General features: G+C 35.0%; 1 long non-coding RNA gene across 1 annotated transcript; it reads right to left on the bottom strand.

Moving 5' to 3' along the window:
• Nucleotides 1-2,232: 2,232 nt before the first annotated feature.
• Nucleotides 2,233-10,223, bottom strand: LOC138338300 (uncharacterized). Its single transcript, XR_011211739.1, has 3 exons — nt 9,960-10,223; nt 6,446-9,257; nt 2,233-2,974 (listed from the first exon to the last, which is right to left on the bottom strand). It is a non-coding gene; the product is annotated as an uncharacterized lncRNA (long non-coding RNA).
• Nucleotides 10,224-21,769: the final 11,546 nt, after the last annotated feature.

Raw genomic sequence — 21,769 nt, 5'->3', positions numbered from 1 at the left:
AGGCCGTGAGAGTTTGATAATGGATCTAGAGGTGTTTGGAGAGACGCTGAACTTGTTCTTGTACAATAGTTAACATTTTCACATTTTATGAATCAATTAAACAAACTACTAGTACATCAGAGTATATGCTTTCTCAAACAAAAATACTTCAACCATATATACGATATACCTGAACTTTAGCCTCAAAAAACATCAAACATTGTATAAAGTTACATTTTGTCGAAGCTAACTTTGAACACCACATGTCCAATGTTGTTGGAAATAGTACATATGCAAAACAAAAATTCCTTGCCAATTGTAACAAACATATGCAAGTTTACTTAAACAACAAGGTATATAGCCAAATAATGAACCAACTTGGGCTTTTTCTGTTTGAGCATATTCTCATAATATATAAATGTACAAGTAGCAATATACCAAATCATTTTTATGACAATGGTGTACGAAATAACTTGCACTTTTGACTTACTACTTGTTACCTATAATTAATTAGCATAGGGTAACTTTGCGATCAAAGTTTTCAGGAATATTGAAATCATCCAGTGTCTTTTGCTTCTGACTAAGATTTTGATCTTGCGAGGTACTAAAGTTAGTTGAAAAATCAAGAAATTAACTTCATGAAAACCATTGTCCAAAATTTGAAGGATTAAAAGAATCATACATGACATTAGAAATAGAGTAGCATATGAAATGCCACAAGATTCGTTAATAATAGCAAATTGAGTACTAAACCAGACTTCCACAAAATACGAAAGACACAACATATAGACATATTCTATCATTAGAAAATAGGATTCCATATCAATACCAACAAGAAAAATCACACCCACAATAGCGACAATATCAATCTGGATATATCAGACTAACAGATAGGCTCCGATAAATCTGAGTAATATTGCTAAAGGCAGAGAACAAATAACACGTACTGTTAGCTTCATTAACTTATATTTTAATGATGACACTACTCCTAAATGAAAAGAAGGCATGAATGAAGGAAGAATGACTTGTCTACGATATATAAGAATGAAGGAAAAAGAGCACAGGCTAACCACAAGAAAGAACAGGACAGTCGGACAAATTTGAATATCAGCAAGAAAAGCCCTTGGGTTACATTAAGAGCAAAACACTGAAAATTAGAGAAGAATATTGCACATCTTCTCTTCTTCTCAGATCAATCTCAATGATATCCCAGATCCGATATTAGTTGAAGATAAGCAAATTTACATCAATTCCATTCTGTCCAAGCAACGGTAAAGAAGCAACAAACAATACAAAAATAGATCATCATCACAAATGTATTAAGCAATAGTTACTGTAATTATTAGTTACAGTAACTAATACTGTTTTAAACTCCCCTATTGTTTTGGAATTCAGGTAGTAGGTTAAGTTTAGCTGTAGGTTGTTTATATCTGTAGTATATAAAGTTTGGGTACTAAATGAATAAGATTATCTTTCGACTACTTTGATAGCGCAATTTCCCTTGACCAAAAGCATAGTCACTCTTTTATCACTGTATTCAAAATAGTTTACTAGTGAAAAGAAAACTGTAAGAGTAGAGGATTTGATCGACAAGTAAATTGGAATTTCTCTGGTCAAGGAGTTCAGAACAGGCCACCTGCCTAGTCATAAACATTCAAGCCCTAAGGAAACCCTTGTAACTCAAGGGGACTGGATTAGGCGCGATCCGAACTAGCATAGAATTCTTTGTCAACTGTGTCTATTATCTCTTTATTGTTATACAATATGTTGTTTTATCTAAACGTCTAAACTCGAGGGTAGCCGACTTGAAGAAATCAACAGTCGGCCAATTATAACTTGACTAACATTCGAAAATAATTATACTAATGTTGTGAGACAAATCATGGATGTGACATTCAATTCTATGCCTTACAGGCTAGGCAGAACTCTCTATACCAAGAGATGTTATTAACGCAATTGACCAAAAACACCACCCTACAAGAGATCCATGAGTGATCAATTCGTTTCTCTTAAGGTGGATTACACCAAAGTTCCAAACTCTTTTTCAGTAAGCTATTCATTTCCTCTTATGTACCTTTTACAAGGATCTCCAATTTTATTTCCGTGTCATACTGCAGTTTAGTTGCAACAAGTGTTTTTGGCATTTGTTGACAATGGGAAGTACGGAAATCATAGATGTATATATTTTTACAATTAAATAGACAATACTTTAAGCGAGATAACCACATTTGCACATACTGAAATATCTTGCTCAAATACATATATACATACAAGACAATGACAAGACAATGACAAGACAGAGAAGTTACCAGTGCTATCCACACAACTTTCCTTTTTGAATGCATCTTGAATGCTGATTCTTTTCAGAAGCTGATAAGATTATCAAATTGATCATTCTTGTAACTGTAAATCTCAAAACTCGAAAAAAAAAGATAGCATCATAGGAAAATAATACCATTAATCAATTAGCACTATGCCTTTGCATAGATTGATTCAATACGATGCAACAATTCCTTTGCAGTACTTTTTTGTGAGTAACACAAAATGCTAATGACAACATTCAAAATCTTCTCGTTGTTAGCGTAAGAAGCAATGGATGTGCAAATGTTTAAAAGCTTTGAAGCATGTGGAACCAAATCCATCCTTGAATCACAATATCGACAAAGATACTATAAATTGATGCTTCCTCCGACTCTCCCAGCCAAGTTAGCTCGTAGAGCACACTCTAGATAGGAAACATGTCCACATATGTGGCAAGAAATTAATGTTGCTTCAGTGTGAATGTAAGAGTACCCATCATAGTCCAGACTGATAAGCTTGCTGCAAAGTATACAACAACAGTCTCCGCAAAAACCAGACTCACTGCAACAGATATCACAGAATCTGGTCTCCGTAAAAGGGTTTTCTGCTGCTAAACTTCTACAGATTTGGTTACCAGCCTTACAAGTAATGGCTCTGAAGGAAGAATCAGACAGTAAAGGCTTCATTTTTGTCCCTGCAAATGTAGTCCTATCTTTCATATCTGAGTCAAAATCAATACCATGGAAGTCTTCAATCCTCAATAAAGGAAACAAATTGGAGATTCAAAGAAAAAGTTTTATGCCAAGCAGATTCAGCAACTTACAGATATGCAAAAAAAAAAAATTTTCCCTATCTATATTGTGTAATTTTTCAATTAAGCAGTGTCCCTGACTACGTGCACAGACTGTGTAATCATGGACAAAATTCACTTCAAATATAAAATGATAGAAATCAGTGTGGACTGGCTAGATATTTGTAATGAATAGGAAACAAAGTTTAAATCTCCATTTTTCTAAATTTCTGAATTCTTGAGAAAAGTCTTCTCTTCCTATCACTTCACTTCGTTCCTTTTTTTTCAAGGGATGGGGTTGGGGTGGCGTTTTCTTCGCTTAGAAAAGTGTTCCTTCTCTCAAGGGATTTCCATAACACAACTAACTCTCGGCGACGGTGCATTTTCAATTGGGCTTGGTCGCTTGACTAATAAGATATCAAAGGGGCCTGAAAAAACGTAAGAGGCTGCTACTCTAGGCTCGCTTTGCTTCTTCAAGCTCCGCCCCTTCTTTCAAAAATCAACAAACAGCGCTAACGAGCAAGAAAGGTTCACAAAGTTTGACTTCAAAATTAGGACTCAAATAGCCTCTACTGATGGGGTAATAAAATCTTGAAGTAAGTAGTGGGTAATAAAGATGGGGAGGTAAAACTCGTTATCCAATTGAAGAATCTCGAAAAGTATCTTTAAAATAGCCTCTACCAAGCTTCAAAAGTACAAAAATGGAGAAATGAGGATGAATACAAATTTTTTTAAAAATATCTATCCAGGTCACTATTACCCTTCGCGATTGCGACCCTATACCTCTCAATTGCAATGGCTAATTCTAGTCAACTAATTAGTTGACCATGCGATCGCAACAAAAGGCCACAGGATCACAATGCTCAAGATGCTATTGCGATTGCAACATCCTCCATGCGATCGTGAAGCACAACACCACATACCAATGCAACCGCGACAAAGAGCCCCATGATGCAAAGAATAATTATCGTGCATCATATACAACATATCAGCAAACACCAAGACTCAACAAAATCACCTAATGAACCCTCAGGATTCATTCAAAATTTGCACATACACAAGCTAGATATGCTACCCAACCAAACTTAACGTTCCAGACTCAATGAATATTTGGACACGTCTACGAAATCTCCTTGACCCAGTATCTGTTTAAGTAGAAATAAAATATTTTTTACTCAAAAACACTAAATTTCCCCTGGAACCTCTTAAAATTCAAACAAGACTGCACGTAGGACTCAAAATTAAATCTAATGGTGTCATCGAAATTCCAATTAGAGCGTTCAAACTCCAAACGTTGACTTAAGTCTACTCTTGGCCTAATTATACTTACACTTCAACATCAAGAGCTCAAATCCACAAAAGGGTCTCCATATTTGAAAACAACTAAACCTCTAGACAAAATTCTGCATTCCAGAGTTGATGGGACAGACTAAAGTTCCTTCCGTGACTCACAACTCTGATTATTGCCAAAACCTCCTTTTAACAACTTGAGGTCTCCAAAAATCTAACACTTCCAAAAGTCTCATCTTCCCAATCCGATTTTAAAACCAACATCATAAACTGAAAACCATGACTTGGGACAACTATCGAGAGGGGAAAAATAATAAATTTTTGAAAAGTTTTTTTAAAATGGCCTTCAGGGTCGTCATTACAAGAGATTGTGATGGTTCAGACACGTACAAGGAAGATGCACAAATGAGTTACTGCATAAATGTGAGAGGTTCCCTATGAATGGTTTCAATAGAGGCAGGGTAGGCCAATGAAACATTAGGGAGATAAGATTAGGCATGATATATCACAACCTAATTTTACCAAGGACACGACCTTAGATAGGGATTATGGAGGTCACAAATTAGGGTAGAAGGTAAGTTAGATAGTTAAGTGTCTTCACTTATTTCGTATAGTTAAGGGATTAGGACGGTCGAAAGTTAGGGTCGTAGTAGTATCCTTATAGTTTCTTCTCTTGGAATTTGGTAGCTTTTTTTCGAATTGGTAACAATTTATACTTCAACATTAAGGATACATTGGTACCTTTAGAAAATCGCAAAAGAACAAAAAGTGTAGTATTTACAAGAATCCTAAGATCTATAAAAGTTGATATGAATCCTCTAATCCTATGTTTTTCTACCCAAAATATAGATGTTAATTATGTCTTGAATTTTTCCCTTATGTATTTTAGGTAACTATAATTCCTATTGGTTTAGAAGACCTTTTGTCCTAATAGATTTGGAAAAAGAAGATATTACTTTTATAGGATAAGAAAATAGGTTGGACATTTACTTGGGATCTATATATTGGGGAGATCAATATGGATCCTATAACATGGTATATGATACGCAATGTAGGCTACGAGAGTCTTAAGCATTGTAAGCTTCATCTTTTCTTTCACAGCAGAAAACTCTCTCAGTAGGCCTAACTGAACTTCACTAAAATCCTTTTATTATTCTCTTCTCTACTTTTTTTTGTTTGTGATTGTGTGCTAGTTAATCAACGATAATTATGCGTCAATATATATACAATGCAGCTCCATTTTAACTTGTGGATGAAGTTTGATATATATTAAAAATTCCTACTATTTAACTCCTTCAACCTTTGAGTTTGGTTATTATTCATTTCTTTTTTTAGTTCAATTGTTGTTATACCTTGTTTTTTTTTACTTTTTTCAGGTTGATTTGTAAGATTTTCTATAATATCTTGCTATAAGTTTTTCATTATGTTATTTCTTTCTTTATATTACTTATGAATGTTTTTTTATGTTGAGCTGAGGGTCTATCATAAATAGTCTCTCTACCAAGATAGTAATAAGGTCAACGAACACTTTATCCTCTTCAATGACTTCCCTAATAATTTCTTATGTAAATGAGCACCCTCAAAGCCTAAAAAATATATATATATTCCTGTAGGTAGAGTCACTGGATAATGATCTAAATCCATTGTTATTTTTAGTAATTAATGGATATTCAATATACTTCTCAAAGAGTATTAAAGATATTAGTTACTCTCCTTAAATATGAGAACATAACAAAGTTTACTCCAAGCAGCATTATACAAATTTTAACATTTTGTTTGGTAAACTGCAAGTACTTGTAACTAGTACGATAACATTCAGGTTTGACAAAAAGATAAACAAATAAAATTCTATGTAAATATTAGAGATGGAACAAAGTCCATGGTCAACGATACAAATGTAAAGGCCAAGGGGGAGAGACAGGTTATTTAGAGTCGTTCCTTACACATAACTCGGTAAATATTAAATTTATTTGGAAGTTCAGTATACACAGTGATTCATGTTGTTATTACTATTTCTTTTAGTTGATGCAAACAACGAAATAAATCTCTACATGATATATACCGAAGAGCCTTGTTGAAGCTAACCTTTTGAGCTTGACGACTGCTTTGAAGGAATCATCCAACTGAATGAGGAAAAGAATTGATCGATATCCATACCAAGATACTTAGATTGGAGATATTTTTTAACTCAAGTCTTACTTCCGAAGGTATTTTTCTCTCAATCTTTCGGTGCCTGAAAGTGCTCCGGAAGATACAAATATCTATCTTTGAAGGTGCCTAAGTTTGTAGCTCTTTTACCTGTCCTCCAACCCCACTTATCACCAACATTTAGCCAAACCGTAGGAGCATATGGTAAACCTTCACCATATTCATACTCAGAAACTAGATACAGTTGAAGCCGTGTTTCATTGATTGTAGATGAACTCTCATTATCTACAACAAGTGTAAGACTCTCCCCAACCTCCTCCTTGGCTGATATTTAGCTGAAAATCTCTAACTATGTTGATACCAATGAAAGTCTGAAATCATAGAAAAACAAAAAAGAAAATAAATGTCAAAGTCCAGATCGGAAAGAAAATTGTTTTTGGCTATAAAAACTATACTTCATATGAAAATAAATGTAAGAAATACAAGTATTGCCAACCTGACCAGCAGTATGCTTGTAAAGTGCAGCATTCTTGTCATAAACATTTGAATTTGTAAAACACTTTATCGGTTTCCTCTCATTAATGCTATGTTTTGAATTTACTTTACCCCTAGTTTTAGAAGAAACAATAAGCTCAACTATATTTTTAATTAAACTTACTATTTACGGAGACAATTCCATTTAGAATGGGAAGTGATACTAAGCGCTTTTATTTAGTGGCGGAACTAGTTTCTCGCAATGTTGTCAATTGAACCCCCTTCACTGAAAAAATATACAGTGAATTTATGGAAGACCCAATTTTCCTAGTTATGTGTAAATTGATTAATCCCCTTAACATAAGGGAAGATAGTAGTGTATTGACCAATGGGGTTCAAAATTTGTTTTAGAGATTCAAATCTTAGGTGTACATTGTAGTATTTATCTCAAAATTTATTTCTGAATCTCTATAAGCCAATGCTATAAGTGCATCTACCAACTGCAGATTAACTGTTTACAAATAGCAACCTGCACTAGATACATTTCGGTAAGATGTTACATGTTAGTCTACAAAGTAACGAACATTTGGGTGATAGCTTTCACTCAACCACTAGTATATAGTTCTTTCGCAGGTAGTCCTTTTCATGTTAAGTGGTCAGGCGCCTCCATGGAACAATGGGTGATGGATGACTCTAATACCACTGATACAATCGAGAAGAACATGAAATTAATATGGAGTAAAGAAGACAATAAAGGCTTCTAACACAAATGAGTATATTTACCTACTTGAAGGGGAAAAAATATTAATTTTTTAAGAATTAAGGACAAGTATATTAATTAATAAAAAGCTCTGATTGAATTTGAGAACATCCTAAGAAATTAGGAATTTGACTAAACTGGTTCTCCTGCTAATCCCAGACAAACACCACAAACATAAAAATCAAAAGCAAATAAAAAAGAAAAAAATCAAAACCGTAAAACAGCTTTGTGAAATGGGAAGACTGTAATAAGGTTTTTTTAGTGTTCAAAAACTTTTATACTCCGTTCATGTGTGTGTGTGTGCGCGCGCGCATGCGTGTGTGCATGTGTGCGTGCGTGAGTATGTGCGTGCGTGCGTGCGTGCGTGCGTGCATGTGTGTGTGTGTGTGTGCGCGCGCGTGTGTTTATGTGTGCGTGTGTGCGTGTGTGCGTGCATGCGTGCGTGCGTGTGTGTGCGTGTGTGTGCGTGCGTGCGTGCGTGTGTGTGTGTGTGCGCGCGTGTGTGCGTGCATGTGTGTGTGTGTGTGCGTGTGTGGCGTGTGTGTGTGTGTGTGTGTCTGTGTGTGTGCGTGTGTGCGTGCGTGTGTGTGTGTGTGTGTGAAAGACTAAAGAAACACTCAAGTGTTTATAAATTTTAATGAAAGACAAAAGAAACATGTTTTCTGAGCTCAAGTAAAGTTGCGTGCTTCGCACGCACTATACATCTAGGTCGATATAAATACTTGATAACCTCTGCTCTTTGTAAGGAAAAAAACAAAGGGATTTTATCTCAATCAAAGATTACTTTAGTCCTTGATCGAGGCGATTTAGCTTATCTCTATAAAATAGCTAATTGCATTTGTGGTATTATAATCTACTCCAAGATGTAAATAAAAATTGTGCATTGGCTTCTCTACTGCATAGCATGTATGAACACATAATTTAGTATGAATTTATCAATACAATTTCACTGTCTACTAGTTTATATATATTGCATTTTCAATTTTTTTTATGATGGATCTTTCAATCAGCATTTGGAGGTGCAAGATAGGAATTAAATTAAAAGAAAAATGAAAAAGTAGCATAGGAAAAACATAGAGTTAATATCACGAAACAAGTAAGCATTTATAATTATAGTGAGATATAAAGTATATGTCAACTAAGTATATGACACAACTTGTAAAGTTATATGTCAACTAAGTATATGATAAAACTCGTAAATTAACCTAGACAATGACTAATAGAAATGTTCATCCAATAGGTAAAGGGTGTTAGACACAACTCGTAAAGTTATCCTCCCTTGCAATTTATAGGCCAACGATAAAATTGAAATAAATCATTGTAGATCAAATTTCTTGGATCTTTAGTGATCAAACTCTGAATGTATTGCAGCATAGCTCCCTAGAAAATAGAAAAATTAAGAATATTAAAAGGATGACTCCATTAACACATAAATTATATCTTCATTAACGCACAAATAATCCTCATGCACCATTTTTTTCATCAAAGGGCAGTGATCACCAGTGGGAAGTCACCCTACATAAAAGTCCAGGGTGTAAGAAGATCATATACCATCCAAACAAAAAATTTGAATACGAACTAGTAAAAATGTCCATGTAAAACTACAATTGATCTCGCTTAGAGGGACAACCCAATTCAGGCTCAGAAGTCTAAACTATTGTATTAACAATCCAGAGGAGAAGTTAAGCCATTTTACAACACAACATAGTATTGATAATCGGTTGTTTACATAAATTTAATCAGTTAGAAAGACATATATATCAAATTTGTGAAGTAATTTGATGGAATCCATATTCTTTTTCAATTTTTAATTGTTTGCTAACTTGTAGATTGATGGAACCACACTTGGCAAAGAAATAAAATTTAAAATATGATGTTTTGAAGATCCACTCTGTCATATATCCCATATATATGACTACGCCACTTATATTACAGGAAAAATCCTACCAAAATTCCCAATTCGCATGCACCTAGTAAGGAGTATTACACTTTTAAATTATACATAGCTCATGTATCATATCGAAAATAGTAGATACAATTGAACTCATTAAGCTTATGTTTTGTCCATCACTATGTCTAGACATAAAGTTTAATGAATATAACCATATATATAAATATTACCATCATAAGCAACAACCAAATTAATCATAAAGTGGTAATACTAATAATTTATCTATGCAAGTCAAACTTCTAGATAACAAATGAGAGAGCACTTACATGTGAAGAGTAGTGCAACCACGAGAGGCAACACACATTAGCGCCAGATATATTGATACCTATAATTTCTAATAAACAAAGTATGAGAACCTGATCCGAAAAATGTGTACATTCAAGTAAATTTTATGTATTCTAACAAATAACGCATAAATTTAGCAGCAAAGGGACGAACAAAGATAACTTCCATGATATTGGTGAGCGAAATATTACATCTGATATTTCTAGAAAAAGCTCCACAAATATGATCACTCTTCAACGTTATCACCTCTGCTAACTGTGGAAATAAATCTTGGCAACAATTAATTTGGCAGCCATACTTGTTGAAATTATTAGCCACAAATGTGAAAATTGGTAGCCAACAATGTGAAAGTTGGTAGCCACATTTGTGGAAGTAGGTAGTCAAAGTTTGGTATAATGTTTTGGATAAGCTTGGTAGAGTTAGGCATCAAATTTTTTGTTGAAATTGGATACCACATTTTGTCATCAATGATGTTTTCCAAACTCTATAATAGAGTAGCAATTGAACACTTGAAGACACACCAAAATAGAGAAGCAATTGAGAGTAGAGAGAGTAATCCACAATCTAGTTTTTTAGTTTGTGAGAAAATAGTGTGCAAGTAATATTATTGTGAGTTGTAAGAAATAAAAGAGTGTTGAGTAGTAGTATTTTGACACTACCAAGTTTTTCATCAATATTATTGTATTACTTTTTCGGGTATCATATTTACCCATTTTAATATTTGGTGTCGTTGTTACTCTCTTCCTATAATTAGTTTGGCCATTATCCAGGAAGATTATCGTTTTTTCCAACAACGTGATATCAAAGTCATGACAAATAATAGTTCGTTGTCCTTTCAATACCCCCGTCTAACAAGAGAAAAATATGAAAAATGGTGTCTACTAATGAAAGCTATTCTTGGCTCTCAAGATGTTTGGGATATTGTAAACAGAGGGTATACAAAACCCGCAAATGAAAAAACTTTGCCCTTCAATGAAAAGGAGGTCTTGTTAAAGACAAGAAAGAAAGATCAACACGCCTTCACTCTTATCCATCAATGTTTGGATGATGGCATGTTTGAGAAGGTGGCTGATGTAACCACCTCAAAAGAAGCGTGAGAGATTTTAAAAAATTCTTTCCAATGAGTTGATGAAGTAAAGAAGATAAAACTTCAAACTCTAAGGGCTGAGTTTGAAGTTTTAAAAATAAAAGAATCCGAATCCATTTCGGAGTACTATTCAAGATTGATGGATGTTTTAAATCAACTAAGAAGATATGGGGAGGTAGTAGATGATGTTCGTGCGTCGAAAAGATCTTTCGTTCTTTAACATCTAAATTTTATTATGTGGTGTGTGCTATTGAGGAGTCTAAAGATCTAGAGTCTATGATGGTAGATCAACTGGAAGGTTCTTTACAAGCCCATGAAGAGAAAATTAAAAGGAGAAAAGAAGAGCCACTAGAACAACTTCATAAAACTCATGCATCCTTCAAAGGATTTGAATTTCAAAAAAGTTACAAAGGAAATGGACAATGGCGAGGCCGTGGCGGTCGTGGAGGCCGTGGAAGAGGAAGAAGTTGTACCAATCATTTCAACAATGATGCTAAAGGTCACCAGTCATTTAGAGGTCGTGGTCATGGTCAACGAGGAAGCAGAGGAGGTGGAGCCTATCAAGGTACAAATGAAATGAGGTATGACAAATCTAAAATTGAGTATTATAACTGTCATAAAATGGAACATTAGTCTTGGGAATGTCATAGTAATGTTGAAGATAAAGTTAATCTTGTTGACAATTGTTATATTAACCTGTATTTGTAAGGTTAACCAATAAACAGAAACAGAAATAAGATGAAGCAGAAAATACATAAAATACAAGAAGTAACCGAGTCCACAGAAACTAGTGTGTGTCCTTAAGAAATTTAATCCCCTCACTGTACCCAACGTTATGGATTAATTTCTCCCAAGATAAAACGGATTAAACCTATTAGAGAAATCGCGGTACCTCAAATTTCCTTGACTTCACCGAACTTTAGAACACCAACAAGTCACACAGACTCAGTCGATCGACACTTTGATTTTATTTGAGAGAAAAATAAATGTAAAGAAGGAAAAAAATTTCAGAATTTGAAAAATCAAAAATTAACTTCCTTTTATAGCCATTTTCAGCAAGAAACGTGTCTGTTCAGAGAAATCTGTTCAGACCCGTTTATTCAAGAAAGTTGTATCTTTTGGAAAAAATAACAACTTTTTGAAAGAATGTGTCTATTAGGAAAATAACGACATTTCGGAAATGGTAACAACTTTTCGAAATGTTACCGTTACCCGCAAATTTATAAGAGATAATATTAAAAGGATTTATTTGATTGAACAAAAACTGATTAAATAAATTTTGTCCAAAAAATTTATCAATCAATCACATCATTTTCCAAATCTGAATCCGAAGCCGAAGCCAAGCCGAGCGAGCGCCGACAACGACAGTGCGAGGGGCATCTTCTTCTTAACTCTTTAAGACATAATGGAAGTGTTTCCTTATATAAGGATAACAATTTCCCTTTCTTTTGACGTTATGGGAGAAATGACTTTTCATTTGCACTTTGCAAATGACTTTTCATTTGTACTTTGCAAATGACTTTTCATTTTTCCTCCAAAATAGTTCCCTCACTTTTCAAATTCTCTCTTTTCTTTTTCCATTCACACTTGCTAAACCCCAACAATAATAATAAAGTTGAAGATGAGTCAACACTGTTATTAACACTCAAAGAAGAAGATAAAGATGATTGCAACTCGTGGTATCTTGAAAATGGAGCAAGCAATCATATGTGTGGCCACAAAGATAAATTTGTGGAGATAAAGAAGGTCGTGAAAGATAATGTGTCTTTTGGAGATATCTCAAAGATCCAAATTGAAGGGATAGGTACGATTCTGATATCCTATAAAGATTGTGGTCATAAATTGATTATTAATATTTAATGTGTGCCAAAATTGAAAAGTAATATTTTGAGTTTGGGTCAACATATTGAAAAAGGATATGACATTCATATGAAAATATATGCATCTTTGGCTAAGAGATTCAAGTAACAACTTAATTGCTAAAGTTTATATGGCAAAGAATAGGTTGTTTCCTTTCAATCTTCAAACTATTGAAGTAAGTTGTTTGAAGACTAATGTGCAAGATGACTCATAGTGTTGGCATATGTGATTTGGGCACTTGGACTTTGAAGTGCTCAAATCAATGGGAGACAAGAACATGGTTGATGGGATACCGTCAATCAACCATCCAAATCAATTGTGTGAAGCTTGTCTTCTTGGAAAAGATGGAAGGAGGAGTTTTCCAAAGGAGACTACCTCAAGAACAAGTAAGCCACTCCAACTTTTACACACCGATGTGTGTGGTCCAATCGATCTACCTTCTTTTGGTAAAAGTAAATACTTCTTGCTCTTTGTTGGTGATTTTAGTAGAAAAACTTGGGTATACTTCTTGAAGAAAAAATCTGAAGTTTTTGTTGCCTTTAAAAATTCCAAAGAACTTGTAGAAAAAGAGAGTTGCTATGAAATAAAATCATTAAGCTCTGATAGAGGAGGCGAATTCACTTCAAAAGAATTTAATGACTTTAGTCAATCCCATGGAATTCGTTTCACTCTAACGATACCTTACTCGCCCCAATAAAATGGAGTTGCAGAAAGAAAGAATAGAACAATTCTTAATATGGCTAGATGTATGTTGAAAGCTAAATATCTACCAAAAGAATTTTGGGCCGATGCTGTTTCTTGTGAAATTTATTTGAGCAACAGGTGTCCAACAAGAAATGTACGAGATCAAACACCTCAGAAAGCATGGAGCAGAAGAAAGCCATGTGCTAAGAACTTGAGAATCTTTGGGAGCATAGCCTATGCTCATGTTCCACATCAAGGGCGAGCTAAACTTGACGATCGGAGTGTCAAATATGTGTTTGTTTGTTATGATACAAGTTCAAAGGCTGCAAATTTTAAAATCCAAGCAATAACAAAGTGGTCGTGAGTCGTGATATTGAATTTGATTAAGAAGCATCATGGAATTGGGAGGCTCGGGAAGAAAAAACATATGATTTTCTTTCATACTTTGGAGATGAAGAGAACAGGAGACCAGGACACCTGCACATTATGCAACCCCGCCTCCTTCACCACCAAATGTTGCATCTCCATATTCTTAAAAGAGTTCAAGTGAAAGACCACATAGGATGAGGAGCATCAAAAAACTCTATGATGACACAAGAGAAATTATTAATTTTGGTTTTTTATGTTGTCTCTTTGCTGATAGTAAACCAATGAATTTTGATGAAGTTGTTACTGACAAAAGGTAGAGACAAGCCATGGAGGAGGAGATCTAGTCAATAGAGAAGAACTACAATTGGGAGTTTACAACTCTTCCCAAGGACAATCGAGCAATTGGAGTCAAATGGGTATATAAGATGAAGAAAAATGTTCATGGAAAATTAGAAAAATACAAGGTAAGACGTGTGGCTAAAGGCTACAAACAAAGGCATGGAATCGACTATGAAGAAGTCTATACGCCTGTTGACCGCATAGAGACAATCCGTCTATATCCATCAACAGATGTCAAATCGGCATTATTTAATGGATATCCCGAAGAAGTAGTCTATGTTGAGCAACCATTGGTTTTTGGGGTTAAAAATCATTAAGATAAGGTGTTGAGGTTGAAGAAAGCCTTTTATGGGTTGAAGCAAGCTCCACGAGCTTTGAACAGTTGCATTGACAAATACTTTTGTAACAACCTAATAATGGATAAAATAAGAAATGCTTAATGTGTCAAGAATTCCTGTGATTAGACCAGGGTTCACACAGATTGATGTGCGTAGAGCCAGATATCGGAACCCTTACTATAGCCAATACAACCAACTTGGGGAGTTATTTGAGCTTGGAAAGGTTGGGTCCAATCATGTAGGACTCTCGAATACTAAGATTTTCTCGAAGGAGTCTTTATCGGACTTGAAAAGAGAAAATCTTAGGTTTGGAGGGTCTAGGGGTAAAATTGTCTTTTTTGGCTAAGGGTAGTATCGTAATTACCCTAAATATATAATTAATTATTTAATTAATAAGGTGGAGGGGCATTTTGGGGAGAGATTGTAAAAATTGGGCTCTTGAAGTGAAGTCTTGCTCCACCCGAGCTCGAACCTAGTTGGAAGCAATGAATTAAATTATTTTTAATTAAAGTTTGTAAATTAGTGTAATTAATTTATATTTATTATTTCTTATCTGATTTAAAATAAAAGGAAATCAGATTTTTAATAATTAAATAAAATCTTATTTGACTAAGTCCTAAACTATACTCATAAGCCTATGAAAACTTTTCTCTCCCACGCTCATCTCTCTCTCACGTCTCTTTCACTCTCACTCACGTTTTTATTTGCAAAATAACGAACTAAAACATTAGGTAAACCAAAGTTATTCACACTTGAAGAACTCACAACAACAATTATAAACAAACACCTAATCAAACACGTTAGGCAAAGAGAGGGTTTTTCCATCAAGTTGGTGTTAAAGCTCTTGGATTTGGACGTGTGCTTGGAGGAGTTCTTTGAGAAGAAAGTAGAGGTTTGAACGTCAAAAAGGTACGGGTTCTCTTCTCTCTTGGTACCTTTACCAACAGAACTTTTAAGGTTCAGAATATTCATTCTGGAAATTAGGATTGTTCCCCGTTGCATGTCCCTGTCACAAGCTCCCATTGAATCATAGGTTGGTTATGTTTGCTGGTACAAAACTAGGGATGAAACGTGTTTTCGTGATTATTATGTGTTTATATGTATGTTCGGAATTATGTGACTTATGTTGATGTTTCCGAAAATGTAACTGCGTGTGTCTGTCGTGGCTATTATTCATGGTTTAATCCTTGAAATGGCATGATAGTTCTTTATATTTCATGTACACATGTCGATGTAAATCTTATGTTCATATGAGTTGAAATGTGGCTTATTTGAGGGATAATCTCTTGGCTAAATGAATCGATGAAAACGTAACTAAACCGTTCTAAATGCACTACGAAATTCCCCTAAGAACTAAGGTGTAACTAGATGAAAGGATGCTGAAAAATTAAAAGAAAATTTCCAGCTTCTAGTGATGAATTTCGGTCAACAAAGAGGGTTCAAAATGTTTAAAAACTTAAATAAAACAAGTGAGGTCATGGAAGATTGAACACGTGACCTCACCATTATAAAAACCATGAAAATAAAGAAGTAAAAAGAAATGTGGTGAAGGGGATTCGAACCATGGTATTGGCTGGAAAATGTAACTTAAAAGAAAAAAATAAGAAATGAGAGGAGTGGAATTCGAACCCACAACCTCTCAATTAGATTTAAGGAAGAGTAAAAGAAAAAAAATGTGAGGTGTGGGAATCGAACCCACGAACTCTAGGAAGTGAAGGAGGGTAAAGAAAATGAAAGAAAAGAAATGTGAGGCGTGGGAATCGAACCCACGACCTCTAGGAAGTGAAGGAGAGTCAAAGGAAATGAAAGAAAAGAGACATGAGGCGTGGGAATCAAACCCACAACTACTAGGAAGATTTAAGGAGAAAAATCAAAAGAAATTAAAGAGGGATTGTGGGGGGTTTGAACCCACAACCCCTCGGCCAAAGGAGAGAAATTTAAAGGCAATGAAAATATAAAGTAAATGAGGTTGTGGGGGTTCGATCTCACACCCTCTTAGTTCTATTAGGCTAAAAATGAAGAGAGAAATTAAGGGAAAATGAAATAAAGGCATTGGGGCTCTAACTTGGGTCCTCAAGCCTTATGGATCAAACCGAAATGAATGAAAAAAATGTAAGTGTTATCCAAGATATTTGAAAACCGGGTCCCCGTGCCCAAATTTCATATTGATACACAAGTCATACGTGAATTAAATGTTAAAGAATAATGTTGCCTACTTAGTAAAAATCGAGATCTTGACATACATACAAGATGCATAATTCTTGTATTACATAATCTTAGGAAGATATGAATCACTTAACGAACTATGAATGATTCCTCATGGCTTGTATATATAGACCCATAAGTTTAGCATACGCTTAAAAATAAGTGAACCTACAGTGTATGTAATGAAATGATGTAACCCTAGAATGGTTAAAAAAGAGTGTAAAACACACTAAATATCCAAGTGCATTGGCATATGATGAAATGAACAATGAAAAGATGAAACCCTAGAAGAGTTAAGTAAGAGTGTGAAACACACCAAATGGCCAAGTGCAATGGCATATGATGAAATGACCATTCACGTAAAAAGGGGTGAGTAATTATGAAGAGCAAATGTGCTGATAATAATTAATGTGGTGACAACATGATATGAGGCTAATGTAAAAGATGAGATCAATCACAAATGAGCCTAAGTAAAGGTTACCAAAACGTACTCACCTATGAGAGTGTAAAGATAATGAAGAGACCGGTCTCTATAACACTCTACTGAAAGTATTGAGATTAACAAACTTAATACTAATGATGAGATGAGAAATCATCTATTGAGATATGATGTCCTCATACTAGAAGCCAGCTTCCATGACATATGAGTTGAATGTAATGGAACTTTACACTGAGCAACAATAGACTAGCTATGATCGTTCGGAAAGTACGGAGGTTCATGTAACTATCATGAGATGAGACTGTCCGGCATGGCGGGTATTGATCTCCTTTTATTTCCTAGTCTTCGAACCTATACTGCCAATATAGGGATCTAGCTGGGTTAAATTCCTATGTACGCTAGCATGTTTTGGGTCACCTTGGCCGGTGATTCCACCTCTTTTTGGTGTGGGGTTTCATGACACTGGATTACATGATGCTTACATGATCTATGTCAATTAAGGTTAAAGTTTCCAATGAATGAATGAATGAGGCCAGCCTCAAATGATGCACATAATGAAATGAATGGTACCAAATGTGTTAGGGTAGGATGATTGAGAGGTAAGTTAAACTCAAGGAATGACATTAGGTCATTCTTGGTCATTGCACAGCGAACCCGATAAAAGTCTTAAACTACATCCTAGGTATAGCTGGTGTTCACACTAGCCTACGAACGAAATGAAATGAAGTACGTATGAATGAATGAAGCAGACTCTGTGTTTGCTAATGAAGACTCCCTAATTAAGGTTCCATATGTTGAGTCCTCATTTTTGGGAAATCTTAATGTCAAGTCCATGATTCCTTGGCATATGAATAAGTGAAATGAATACTTTTATGTGTTATATGAATTATGATATGTGCTATGTGTACGCTGTTGTGTGTTGTGTGCAAAATGTTAAGTATGATGGTGCATATTACTCTCATGGCATAACTTTCCTAATCCAAATTTGGAAATCTCATAAACTTTCCTAATCCAGATTTGGAAAGAGTACTCACATTCCTAATCTCAATTTGGCAAGTCTAAGACTGGTCAACGGACCGGAACCGGTTCACCGGACCGGAATAAACCGGTACCGGACCGGACCGGAATAAACCGGTACCGGACCGGACCGGAACCCGTTGACCGGTATGTTGATCAGTACCAGGATGAACCGACCAGAATTACCGGGATGATTCATCGGTTTCGTCCCGTTCCAGTATATAGCCGGATGGAACCGGAACGGACCGGGATGGAATGGGACAGAATTAACGGGACGATACTTTTTGGAATTATGAAAATATAATAATTTTTTATTATTTTTAAGTATAAATTAATAGTTTATAAATTTTTACTATAATTTTTACTTAAGTTTATTTTAAAGATATTTTATTAATTTTTTGTTGTTGTTAAGTTTGAAAGTAAAGTCTAATAAAGTTTTCAAAATTTAATTCTTTTGAAGTTTATACTTTATAAGTTATTACTTATATTCATTGATATTTATTTCATAAGTTATATTTATAACTTGTATCTTGTAAATATTAAATAAATAAAATTTGTAATTTTAAAAAAAATCAAATCAAATATAAATTATATAGAATATAAAAAAATTAATATATATTAAATAAACCGGACCGGAACCGGACCGGACCAGAACGGAACCGGAATGAATCGGGATGAACCGGTACCGATACACTGGTACAAAATCACGGTTCCGTCCCGTTTCGTGTACCGGTTAAGACTATCCCGTCCCGTCCCGTCCCGTAGGCAACCGAAATGGGACGAACCGAAACGATCCGAAATGGTACCGGAACGGTACCGATACGTCTCGCTCCGTTGACCAGTCTTAGGCAAGTCCACTGACTTGACCTGCTATAATTATGTTGCTAGGAAAGAGCTATTCTTACTCATGCATGTACTTGGTGTGTGCTTGCATATACTCATACTTAGTACAATTGTGTACTAACCCTATACAACTCTAAACTTTTAGGTGCAGGCACAGGTGGACGCTAGAGATACAGGATCAACGTTGCAACTATCTAGACGTCGAGTATTCATCCAGACTTGGTAGGACCTCATGCTTTCGAGGATAACTGCCCATTTACATACTAGCTTAGTTGTAGGATTGAGCTAGTGGAGTATATTCCAGTAGCGGTTCTTTCCCGTTTTTGTTCAGACATTGTATGGGTGCCATTTTGGGAAGTACATCTTTATCATTATAATAAACTTCTTCTTACATTTGATGATCTTAATGTTAGATGGTTGATGGTGAGCAATTATACATGTAATAGAATGTTTAGTAAACATGTTAGGAAACAAAAAGTTTCAAATTTTCTGCTAAAATTAACCTATATGTAGTAAGAATGACGTATGTTGGCTTGTGTGCAACCTCTGAGAGGTCAATGACGCCATCCTCGTGTGGGGTCTAGATTTCGATCGTGAAAACTTTCAAGGCAATGGGTTTACTCGTTGTGTCCATAAATATGCTCTTTACATTAAAGCTCATACTACTGGAGATATTCTACTTGTTTGTATTTATGTTGGTGATCTCATTCTAACGGGTAACAACCCAGTTTTATTTGAAGCTTTCAAGAAAGCTATGTCCCTTGAGTTTGAGATGACGGACATATGGCTCATGTCATATTACTTCTGCCTAGAAATGAAGGAAATCGAGGAAGGTATCTTCATATCTCAAGAAAGCTATACAAAGGAGATTATGAAGAAGTTTAACATGTTTGATTGCAAACATGTTTGATTGCAACCCCGTGAACACCCTAATGGAAAGTGAAACAAAATTGACAAACTTTGATGATGGAGAAGAAGTGGATTTCACTTTGTTCAAGAGTCTCATAGGAAGTCTAAGGTACTTGACATGTACGCGACCATATATACTCTTTGCAGTTGGATTTGTACGTCGCTTCATGGAAGCTCCTACCTCCAATCACTTGAAGGTTGCTAAAAGAATTCTTCGTTACCTAAAATTTTATGTATTTCAACAAATAACACATAAATTTAGCAGCAAAGAACTAACAAAGATAACATCCATGATATTGTTGAGCGAACTATTACATCTGATATTTCTAGAAAAAGTTCCACAAATATGATCCAACGTTATCACTTCTACTAACAACAACATACCTAGTGTAGTGCCACAATTTAATTGCCTATGTTTTCTGCACACTGAAGAATCCAAATGAACCATCACTTCTAAGTAGTCAACAGATCAAATCCCAATCAAAATTTCATTAGCCACTCTACTATATCAATAAATTTACCATCTCAGGTTCAAAATCTCATTAGCCACTCTAATTTACCAATATCCCCCTATAATAAATCTCACTACCCCTCTTAGCAATCATATTTTTTCTAGGATAAAATATGAGTGTTAGGAGGGATAGTGATGTGGTAAATTTATCCTAGGAAAAATTTACTATATCACTACCCTCGAGATGTCACATAGGTAAATTAACACTTTGAATTTACCATATCACTACCGCCTCCATTCTGATTTCGTACATGAGATGGTAAATTTTTCCTCGGATAAATTTACCATACCCTCGAGATGTTACCGTAGACAGAGAAATTTTATTGATAAATTCATACTAAATTTGGATTAAATCTTAAATTAATGATACGTTGACAAAGTCCAAATTATATTTGGGACAGTCCATTAAGTTGACAAGACGAACAAACTCATGTTCTTCAAGCCCAAAGACCAAAATTGCTTCGACGAAAATACCTCTAAAACCCTAGCTCAAATATATATAAAGACGTCCTCATAAGACCAAGAAAAAAAGAGGAGACAGACGAAATACATACACACAAGAATACATAATTGCTCTTCAATGGTGATCTGCAAGTCTTCCGCAAACAAAGAAGTCTTCGCTCTAAGTGTTGAGCCGCACATATTCCGCCAAATCAAGAACATCTGTGAAGAAAAGAATCAGGGGTTACATATCTTTTGGGATACTTTATATAGATTGTAACCTTCACATTAATTCAAATACAAATATTATTGTTTGCTTGAAATTTTTTGTTTCCTGTTTATTGTATTTCAGGATTGAAACTTTAGACGCATACAAATTGGCACGCCCAGTGGGACAAAATCATCTCTCTTAAATCAAATCTGAAAATTTGAAGCTGCAATGGTGGAAGAATGAGTACTTCAAGCCTCGTCTTGAGTTTCATCAAGTCTACACTCCGACAAGCCTTGAAACAGGGGCATTTGTAGACATTGAAATTTTGGGGGACTCTACAAGATGTGTTAATTTGAGTTGGGACTCTACGAATTGTGTTAAAGTCAAATTAGGATTCGGAGACTACTCAACCCTAAACTCTAGTTCATGCCTAAATAAAGGGTATTAAATTCTTTAAAAGACATCTCGTAAACTCCATAAAGAGATCTCGAATGCTCCGCAATTTGATAGGTAAATCGTATAGAGAGGTCAAATCTAA

Source organism: Solanum lycopersicum, chromosome 9 (genome assembly GCF_036512215.1).
Source record: "Solanum lycopersicum chromosome 9, SLM_r2.1".
In the NCBI taxonomy this organism is placed as follows: domain Eukaryota; kingdom Viridiplantae; phylum Streptophyta; class Magnoliopsida; order Solanales; family Solanaceae; genus Solanum; species Solanum lycopersicum.
The sequence above is the reverse complement of the archived record's forward strand: the minus strand, read 5'-3'. Positions and strand labels throughout refer to the sequence as shown.